The following is an 8,416-nucleotide window of genomic DNA, read 5'->3' on the forward strand; positions in this document are numbered from 1 at the left end:
ACAGCACAGACTAAAGCGCTGCATTTTGGGAAGAATTAGGCCTGTTTGAACACTTTGAAGCTGCCCTTAGTGCTGCCTCTGGTCTGTGCTTCACAGCTGTTGCCAAACTTCACCTTTGACTGGATGGTTTCTGTTTGCTTCACTGCCCTGACCCAGCAGCCCCTGACTGACCCAGGGGGCAGCCCAGCCTGCAGGTGGGACCACACCTGACATCCCCCAGGCCTCTCCTCTGGACTGGAGCAGCTCCACCACGGAGAATTCCTTTTGCCATCGCAGGAGTCTCCTTTGGTGTGGAAAAGGCAGAACGAAAGGGGAATTCCTGCCTTCTTCTCTCTCAGGACTTCAGAAGTCCTCAAACTTCCCTCCTGGCACTCCCACAGAGAGGACGCTGGCCTAGGGACACTCTGCTGTGGGATTTTGGGCAAGGGAGGAGGGAGACACTTGGTGGACAGAAGAAATGGATGGACGTCCAGGCAAAATTACTTGTGTGGGATTTGTCATCCTTCAGTGATTCCTTTTTGGTTTTGGAAAGCAGAGAGCAGGAGGAGAGGCCCTAGGAAAGGAACAATCCCTCTGTACCCCTGACAGGAGGAGGCAGCCGGGGGGGGTCGGGCTCTGCTCCCAGGGAACAGGGACAGGACAAGGGGAAACAGGACAGGCGTGTGCCAGGGGAGTGCCAGGGGAGGCTCAGCTTGGACACCAGGAGCAATTTCCCCATGGAAAGGCTGCTCAGGCCTTGGCAGGGGCTGCCCAGGGAGCTTTGCAGTGCCCATCCCTGCAGGTGTCCCCTGGAGGTGGCACTCAGAGCTCTGGGCTGGGGACAAGGTGGGCACGGGGCACAGCTGGGACTGCACGGGCCGGGAGAGCTTTTCCAGCCTCAGGGATGCTGGGATTCTGTGAGAGTTATCCCAGAAGAAAGAAAAGCTCACCGCGGGGAAAGCCCCTGCCCTGGAGCAGCAGAGGAGCAGCCCCGAGGCTGGAGGTGCCGGGAGCGGGCTCCAGGCACGGCTGCTCAGCACTGAGCCCTGTGGGGCTGCCCAGCAGGAGCAGCAGAGCCCCGGAGCTGCGCTGCTGCTGCGCTGCTGCGTGCGCTGCTTTGGGCTCTTTGGCTGCACAGCCCCGCGCAGCTGCTGCCACAGGGATCTGTCAGGAGCAGCACGGAGCTGCTGCCGCTGCCTCAGCTGGGGCTGCACCGGGGGAACCCCTCCCGCCTGGCCCGGGGCTGCTCCGGGCAGGCAGGGCTGCTGAGGAGCACCCCCAGCCTGGCTCCCCGGCCACGGGCAGCGTCACAGCGGGGCTCTGCTGGCTTCGCTGGGGCGGCTGCACAGCCCTGCTGCAAAGGGCTTCCCAGCACAGCTCTCTCGCAGCCGGCCTCAACCTGCGCCTTCAGTTTGCCTGCAGAGAGCAGCCACAGCCCTGCCCTGCCGGCCCGGCCGGGAACTCTCCCGCTGCCGCTGGGGCTGAGCACTCGCTGCTCACAGGGCACTCCGTGCCACTGCCTGTGAAAATACAGCGGCACCTCTGAGAGACAGCAAATGCAGTCTGGGCACTCTGCTCCTGTGCCTTACAAACTTTATTAGATAATACACAGATTCTTAAGTAATTTGAACCGTGTTCTGTCTTTTTCTGGTAATTTCCTGGGACATTATATACATCGTAATTAGAACATATTGTATATTCCTATTTTTATATCATGGACTGTAGTATAAATATTCAATATGTACCAAATACTAAGTATGTGCTAATTTACCTATTCATTTAATTTTATCTTCATTTTTTCTATTCTTAAATTATTCTTCCTATTCTCATTCTACTCCTCTTCCTCTATAATAAATTCCTCCTCTCCTCTCCTCTCCTCTCCTCTCCTCTCCTCTCCTCTCCTCTCCTCTCCTCTCCTCTCCTCTCCTCTCCTCTCCTCTCCTCTCCTCTCCTCTCCTCTCCTCTCCTCTCCTCTCCTCTCCTCTCCTCTCCTCTCCTCTCCTCTCCTCTCCTCTCCTCTCCTCTCCTCTCCTCTCCTCTCCTCTCCTCTCCTCTCCTCTCCTCTCCTCTCCTCTCCTCTCCTCTCCTCTCCTCTCCTCTCCTCTCCTCTCCTCTCCATTCTCACTAATATTCTTCCTCACTGTATTTTTAAAATGTTCTCCATCCTGTTCCTCTTCTTCATCTTCTTTGCTTTTGTCTCCATCATTTTGGTTGTCTTCTCCATCGCCATCTCCCTATTCCTGTTTGCCGGCCCCAGCTCCCTTTGGTGCTGGCAGCCCCGTGAGAGCCGCAGCCCGGCAGGGAGGGAGGCTCTGGGAGCACTCGCTGCCCTCGGTGCCCTGAATGTGCCACTCCTCCGGCCGTGGCCTCAGGCAGGGACAGCGGAACAGCCCCCGCCTGATTTCAGTTTAACAGGTCACGTTTTTCCTTCATGTGTGCGAACACAGGGAGTGACAGTGTCCGAGTCCCTGTCCCCACGGGAAGCGAATGAGGACAAAGGGCTCTTCCAATGGGAAGCAGATGAGGGCGCAGAGCTCTGCTGAGGGGCACAGGACAGTTCCTCCAAAGGGAGGCAAACAGCGTCCAGGGGGAGTGTGTGGAGGCAGCAGCTCCCTGGATGGCTCTGCAGCAGAGGATGGCTGGGATGGAAGAAGAGATGGACAAGGGGAAGGGGAACCCCAACTCCCAGCCTGCCCAAGGCCAACTGCTGAGCCTGCAGAGGAGGCCAAGAGTGAGGGATGAGGCCAGTGCAGGAACAGGGCCAGAATCTTTGCTCTGCCAAGGGAGCCGTCTCCATCCCACACCTCCTCCTCCTCCTGGTCCTGTTCCTGCTCACAAATGCCCATCAAGTTGCCACCAGAGCACCTTGGGCAGCCAAAGGTGGGACCCAAAAATCTTCAACGCCTTAAGGTCCCACAGGTGCAGCTCAGGCAGCTGCAGGCAGTGCCACAGGGCACTGGCTGGAGCCAGGCCCTGTCCCTCTCTGGGGACAGGCTGTCACCACTGCCACCTCTGCCACCTCTGCCACCACTGCCCTGCCTGGTGAGCCCCAGGGACGCTCAGAGCCGGGGCACAGAGCAGGGGAGAAGGGGCCCCAGCCCTGCAGCCCCTGTCCTTGGCAGCCATACACCCCCATGCCCAGGGTGTTCTTGCCCCCCTCAGGGTGGCCCAGGAGGGCACAGCCCGTGTGTCCCCGAGCTGGCAGCTGCTGCCTCCGCTGCGCATCCCCTCGGGGGCTCGAGCCATGGAGCGCAGCCTCACGGGCAACCTGAGCAAGGCTCTGCAGGAGATGCAGGCACTGAGGCAGCAGCAGGAGGAAGGGAGCCCGGCGCCTGCCCCGCACAGCCCCCCCAGCCCCTGGCCTGAGGGACAGCCCTGCTCCCCGGGCTCCCGCGGCTCCTGGAGCCGCTGCCCGCAAGTCCCGGCCCGTCCGTGCGGCCGATTCCTCGTGGCCTGGGCAGCGCGGCCGGCAAAGCCAGGGCTCTGCAGTGCGGGGCCGGGGCTGTCGTGTGCCAGCGTGGCCAAAGCCTCCCAGGGCTCGGGGCACAGCAGGGCCCACAAGGCCACCAGGCCGGGGGCTGCTCCGAGCCAGTTCCTGTCTGCCCCGCTGCTGTTGGGGTGCCGGGGGTGGCCCTTTGTGACACAAAGGGCACAGGGTGTCACGGCCCTCTGTGATGTGGGACGTGGTGGTGGCCAGAGAGCCCTGTGAGATCAGGGAGCCCCGCCCGGGCTGAGGGTGTCCAAGGGGCGCAGAGCCCTGGGGTGCCCAGTCCCAGGAGAGCCGCTCTCTGAGGAGGAAGCAGCTCCCTGGCTCTGTCTGCGCCAGACGCCGATAGCGATAGCGGCCGACAGCGACAGACGACGAGAGCGACGAGGGCAAAGCCAACTCCAACTCCCGGTCCCACAGCCCCTTGCCCAGCTGGCTGGAAGCCCCCAGCGGGCAGTGGTCGGGGGCAGTGGGCAGCTCAGTCCTGCCACTGGCACAGGCTGAGGAGGAGGAGAGGCCCCTCGCTGACATGGACCGAGAGCTCTCCCAGAGAGAAGATACACAAGAGACATCCCAAAGAGAAGGACCAGGAGTCCAAGAAATGTCCCGGCAGGGAGCCAGGAGCAGCCAAGAGCTGTACCAAGGCCAGGTAGGTGTGAGAGTTTGGGAAGTTTCCCAGTACAGAGGTGGGACACACCAAGAGCTCTAGGAACGGGAAGAAACCGTCAGAGCCCAGGAGCTGTCCCAGTGGGAAGAGGACAGGGAGATGTACCAAGAGGTGTGCGAGCAGGAAAAACGTGTGACAACCCAAGAGATTTCCCAACGGGAAAGAGATGCGAGTGGGCAGCAGGAGATGGGATGGGGAGAAGAGGAGAGATGCCAGGAGTTGTCCCTGCAGAGAGATGTGAGTGTCCCAGAGGATTCCCAATGGGACGATGCCCGAGAGCTTCCCAGAGGGAAGGTGAGAGGTAGCAAGACCTCTCAGCATGGGGACAAGATGTGCACTCCCACATCTCCCAGTGGAAGACAGGAGAGGAGCAGGATTGTCCCAAGCGAGAGCCAGCAGTGGCAAGGAGCTGTCCCAAGGAGCAGACGCTGCAGCCCAAGAGCTGCCCTGGTGGGACGATGTGAGTGAGCCAAAGCTGTCCCAAAGGGAGGAAGATGTGAGCAGGCAGGAGCTGTCCCAATGGGGACACAACATCAGCTCTGGGCTCTGGGACAGACCCTTGTGCCCAGTGAGTGACGAGGAGCCTCAGCCCTGTCCCCCAGAGGGGCCCAGCTCTGCCAGCCCCGTGGGCACAGAGGTGGCAGCAGAGGCAGTGCCTGCCCCAACCAGCGCCTCTCCTTCCCTACAGAGTCCCACGGAGGCCGAGCCGGCAGCTGCTGCCCCGGCAGGAGCTGCTGAGGAGGAGCCCCCCGAGCCTCTCCTGTCCCAAGGGGAAGATTTGGGAGACCAAGAGTTGTTCCCGGGGGAGGACGATGTGAGCTCCAGTTCTGGGGAGAAGCCTGTGGGCACAGTGAAGGAGGAGGACACGCAGACTTGTCCCTCGTCCTGTGATGAGGAGCTGTCCCAGGTTGAAGAGGCCGTCGAGCTCTCTGCAGGGGACAGCAACACTGAGCCAGAGCTGTCCGAAGTGGAAGAGGAAATCGAGGACCTTCCATGGGATAGCACAAGTGACCAGATGCTGTCCCCAGTGGAAGACAACATTGAGGTTGTTCCAGAGGATGGCAAAAGTGACCAGGAGCTGTCCTCAGTGGAAGAGGCCATCGAGGGCACTGCAGAGGACAGCATGAGTGACAAGGAGCTGTCCTCAGTGGAAGAGGCCATCGAGGGCACTGCAGAGGACAGCACGAGTGACCAGGAGCTGTCCTCAGTGGAAGAGGACATCGAGGGCATTCCATGGGACAGCATGAGTGACAAGGAGCTGTCCTCAGTGGAAGAGGACATCGAGGGCACTCCAGAGGACAGCACGAGTGACCAGGAGCTGTCCTCAGTGGAAGAAGACATCGAGGATATTCCAGAGGACAGCACGAGTGACAAGGAGCTGTCCTCTGTGGAAGAGGACATCGAGGGCACTGCAGAGGACAGCATGAGTGACAAGGAGCTGTCCTCTGTGGAAGAGGACATCGAGGATATTCCAGAGGACAGCAAGAGTGACAAAGAGCTGTCCTCAGTGGAAGAGGACATCGAGGACATTCCAGAGGATGGCACGAGTGACCAGGAGCTGTCCTCAGTGGAAGCGGACATCGAGGACCTTCCATGGGACAGCACAAGTGACACGGAGCTGTCCTCAGTGGAAGAGGACATCGAGGGCATTCCAGAGGACGGCATGAGTGACCAGGAGCTGTCCTCAGTGGAAGAGGACATGGAAGTTGTTCCAGAGGACAGCACCAGTAACCAGGAGCAGTCCCCAGAGGAAGAGGACATGGAGGTCTCTCCATGGGACAGCCCAAGTGACCAGGAGCTGTCCCCTGTGGAAGATGACATCGAGGTGGTTTCAGGGAACAGCCCGACTGATGGGGAGGTGTCCAAAGTGGAAGTGGCCAATGAGCTCAGTCCAGAGGACAGCACGGCTCTTTCCCCAGAGGGGCCCAGCTCTGCCAGCCCCGTGGGCACAGAGGTGGCAGCAGAGGCAGCCCCTGCCCTGCCCAGCGCCTCTCCTGCCCCAGGCAGTGCCACGGAGGCCGAGCCGGCCGCTGCTGCCCCGTCCGGAGACCCAGAGCTGGCCCAGGAAGTGTCTCATGGTGAAGAATGCCTGGAGGAAGATCTGCCCCACGGGGAAGTCAGGAGTTACCACCAACTCTTTGACTGGGAAAAGTATTTGGAGCAAGACCTGTCCCAGGGAGAAGTCAGCAGCTCCCAAGACCCCTCGGACTGGGAAGAATGCATCGAGCAAGTGCTGTCCGATGGAGATGTCAGCAGGTGGGAAATACTTTCCGACAGGGAAGAATGCATTGGCCAAGACCATTCCCAAGGAGAAGCCTGCATTGGCCAAGATGTGTCCAGAGGGAATGGCAGCAGATCCTCAGGACACTCCACCTGCGAAAACGACAGTGACACGGGGCTCGTGCGGGAGAACTGGCCCGAGCACAGCATCAGCACCAAGCCCTTGTGCCCAGAGGAGGATGAGTGGGACGATGATGTGAGCCTCCTGGAGGTGCCCCCAGAACTGGAGAAAGAGCAGAAATGGGAAGTTTTTGCGGCAGGCGGGCTCGCAGTGGCTGTCCCTCGGGAGGCCTGGGTGGAGTGCCCGGCACAGGAGCCGTGCAGCCAAGGGCCGGCGCCTGCCCCACACAGCCCCCCCAGCCGCTGGCCTGCCCGGCTGCGAGCCCAGGCCCTCCGCGGGCAGCCGGCTGCCCCCAGGAAACGTCCCTCCCGCTTCAGGCGGGCGCTGCGGGCGCTGCGGGGGCTGTTCCGCTGTCCCTGCCTGAGGCCACGGCCGGAGGAGTAAAACAGACACGGAAAAAGATGAAGACAATGAAGGAGACGACGAAGACAACGAAGACAAAGAAGACGAAGACAACAAAGAAGGCAAAGACAAGGCTAAGAAGACAAAGAAAATGGAGAAGACTTATTTAAGAATAGATAGAAGAAGAATAGTAATAAGAATTTAGAAATACTTAGAAGAAGAGTAAGAAAATAAGAATTTAAAAATACATGTAAGAAGATGAAGAATAGGAATAGGAATAGGAATAGGAATAGATATAGGAATAAGAATAGGAATAAGAATAAGAGTATAAAAATACATAGAAGATGTAAAGAAGATGTACAGTAGTAGGAAAAAAAAAACTAGTAGGAAGAAGAATAAGAAGACTAGGAATAGAAAAATAAAATTGAATGAATAAATAAAACTAGCAAATAATTTATTTTTATTCCATATTGTATATTTCTATTAAAGTCTATGATATAGAAACATTGCTATACCATATGCTGTGATTACAATACATTATAATGTCCCCGCACTGTTCCCGTTATTGAAGAATCTGTGTGTTTGCTAATAACGTTTGTAGGGCACAGGAGCAGAGTGCCCAGACTGCATTTGCTGTCTCTCAGAGGTGCCGATGTATTTTCACAGGCAGTGGCACGGAGTGCCCTGTGAGCAGCGAGTGCTCAGCCCCAGCGGCAGCGGGAGAGTTCCCGGCCGGGCCGGCAGGGCAGGGCTGTGGCTGCTCTCTGCAGGCAAACTGAAGGCGCAGGTTGAGGCCGGCTGCGAGAGAGCTGTGCTGGGAAGCCCTTTGCAGCAGGGCTGTGCAGCCGCCCCAGCGAAGCCAGCAGAGCCCCGCTGTGACGCTGCCCGTGGCCGGGGAGCCAGGCTGGGGGTGCTCCTCAGCAGCCCTGCCTGCCCGGAGCAGCCCCGGGCCAGGCGGGAGGGGTTCCCCCGGTGCAGCCCCAGCTGAGGCAGCGGCAGCAGCTCCGTGCTGCTCCTGACAGATCCCTGTGGCAGCAGCTGCGCGGGGCTGTGCAGCCAAAGAGCCCAAAGCAGCGCACGCAGCAGCGCAGCAGCAGCGCAGCTCCGGGGCTCTGCTGCTCCTGCTGGGCAGCCCCACAGGGCTCAGTGCTGAGCAGCCGTGCCTGGAGCCCGCTCCCGGCACCTCCAGCCTCGGGGCTGCTCCTCTGCTGCTCCAGGGCAGGGGCTTTCCCCGCGGTGAGCTTTTCTTTCTTCTGGGATAACTCTCACAGAATCCCAGCATCCCTGAGGCTGGAAAAGCCCTCCCGGCCCGTGCAGTCCCAGCTGTGCCCCGTGCCCACCTTGTCCCCAGCCCAGAGCTCTGAGTGCCACCTCCAGGGGACACCTGCAGGGATGGGCACTGCAAAGCTCCCTGGGCAGCCCCTGCCAAGGCCTGAGCAGCCTTTCCATGGGGAAATTCCTGCTGCTGGCCAAGCTGAGCCTGCCCTGGCACTCCCCTGGCTCAGGCCTGTCCTGTTTCCCCTTGTCCTGTCCCTGTTCC

The sequence above is a fragment of the Vidua chalybeata genome, chromosome 2, assembly GCF_026979565.1.
Source record: "Vidua chalybeata isolate OUT-0048 chromosome 2, bVidCha1 merged haplotype, whole genome shotgun sequence".
NCBI classification, from domain to species: Eukaryota; Metazoa; Chordata; class Aves; order Passeriformes; family Viduidae; genus Vidua; species Vidua chalybeata.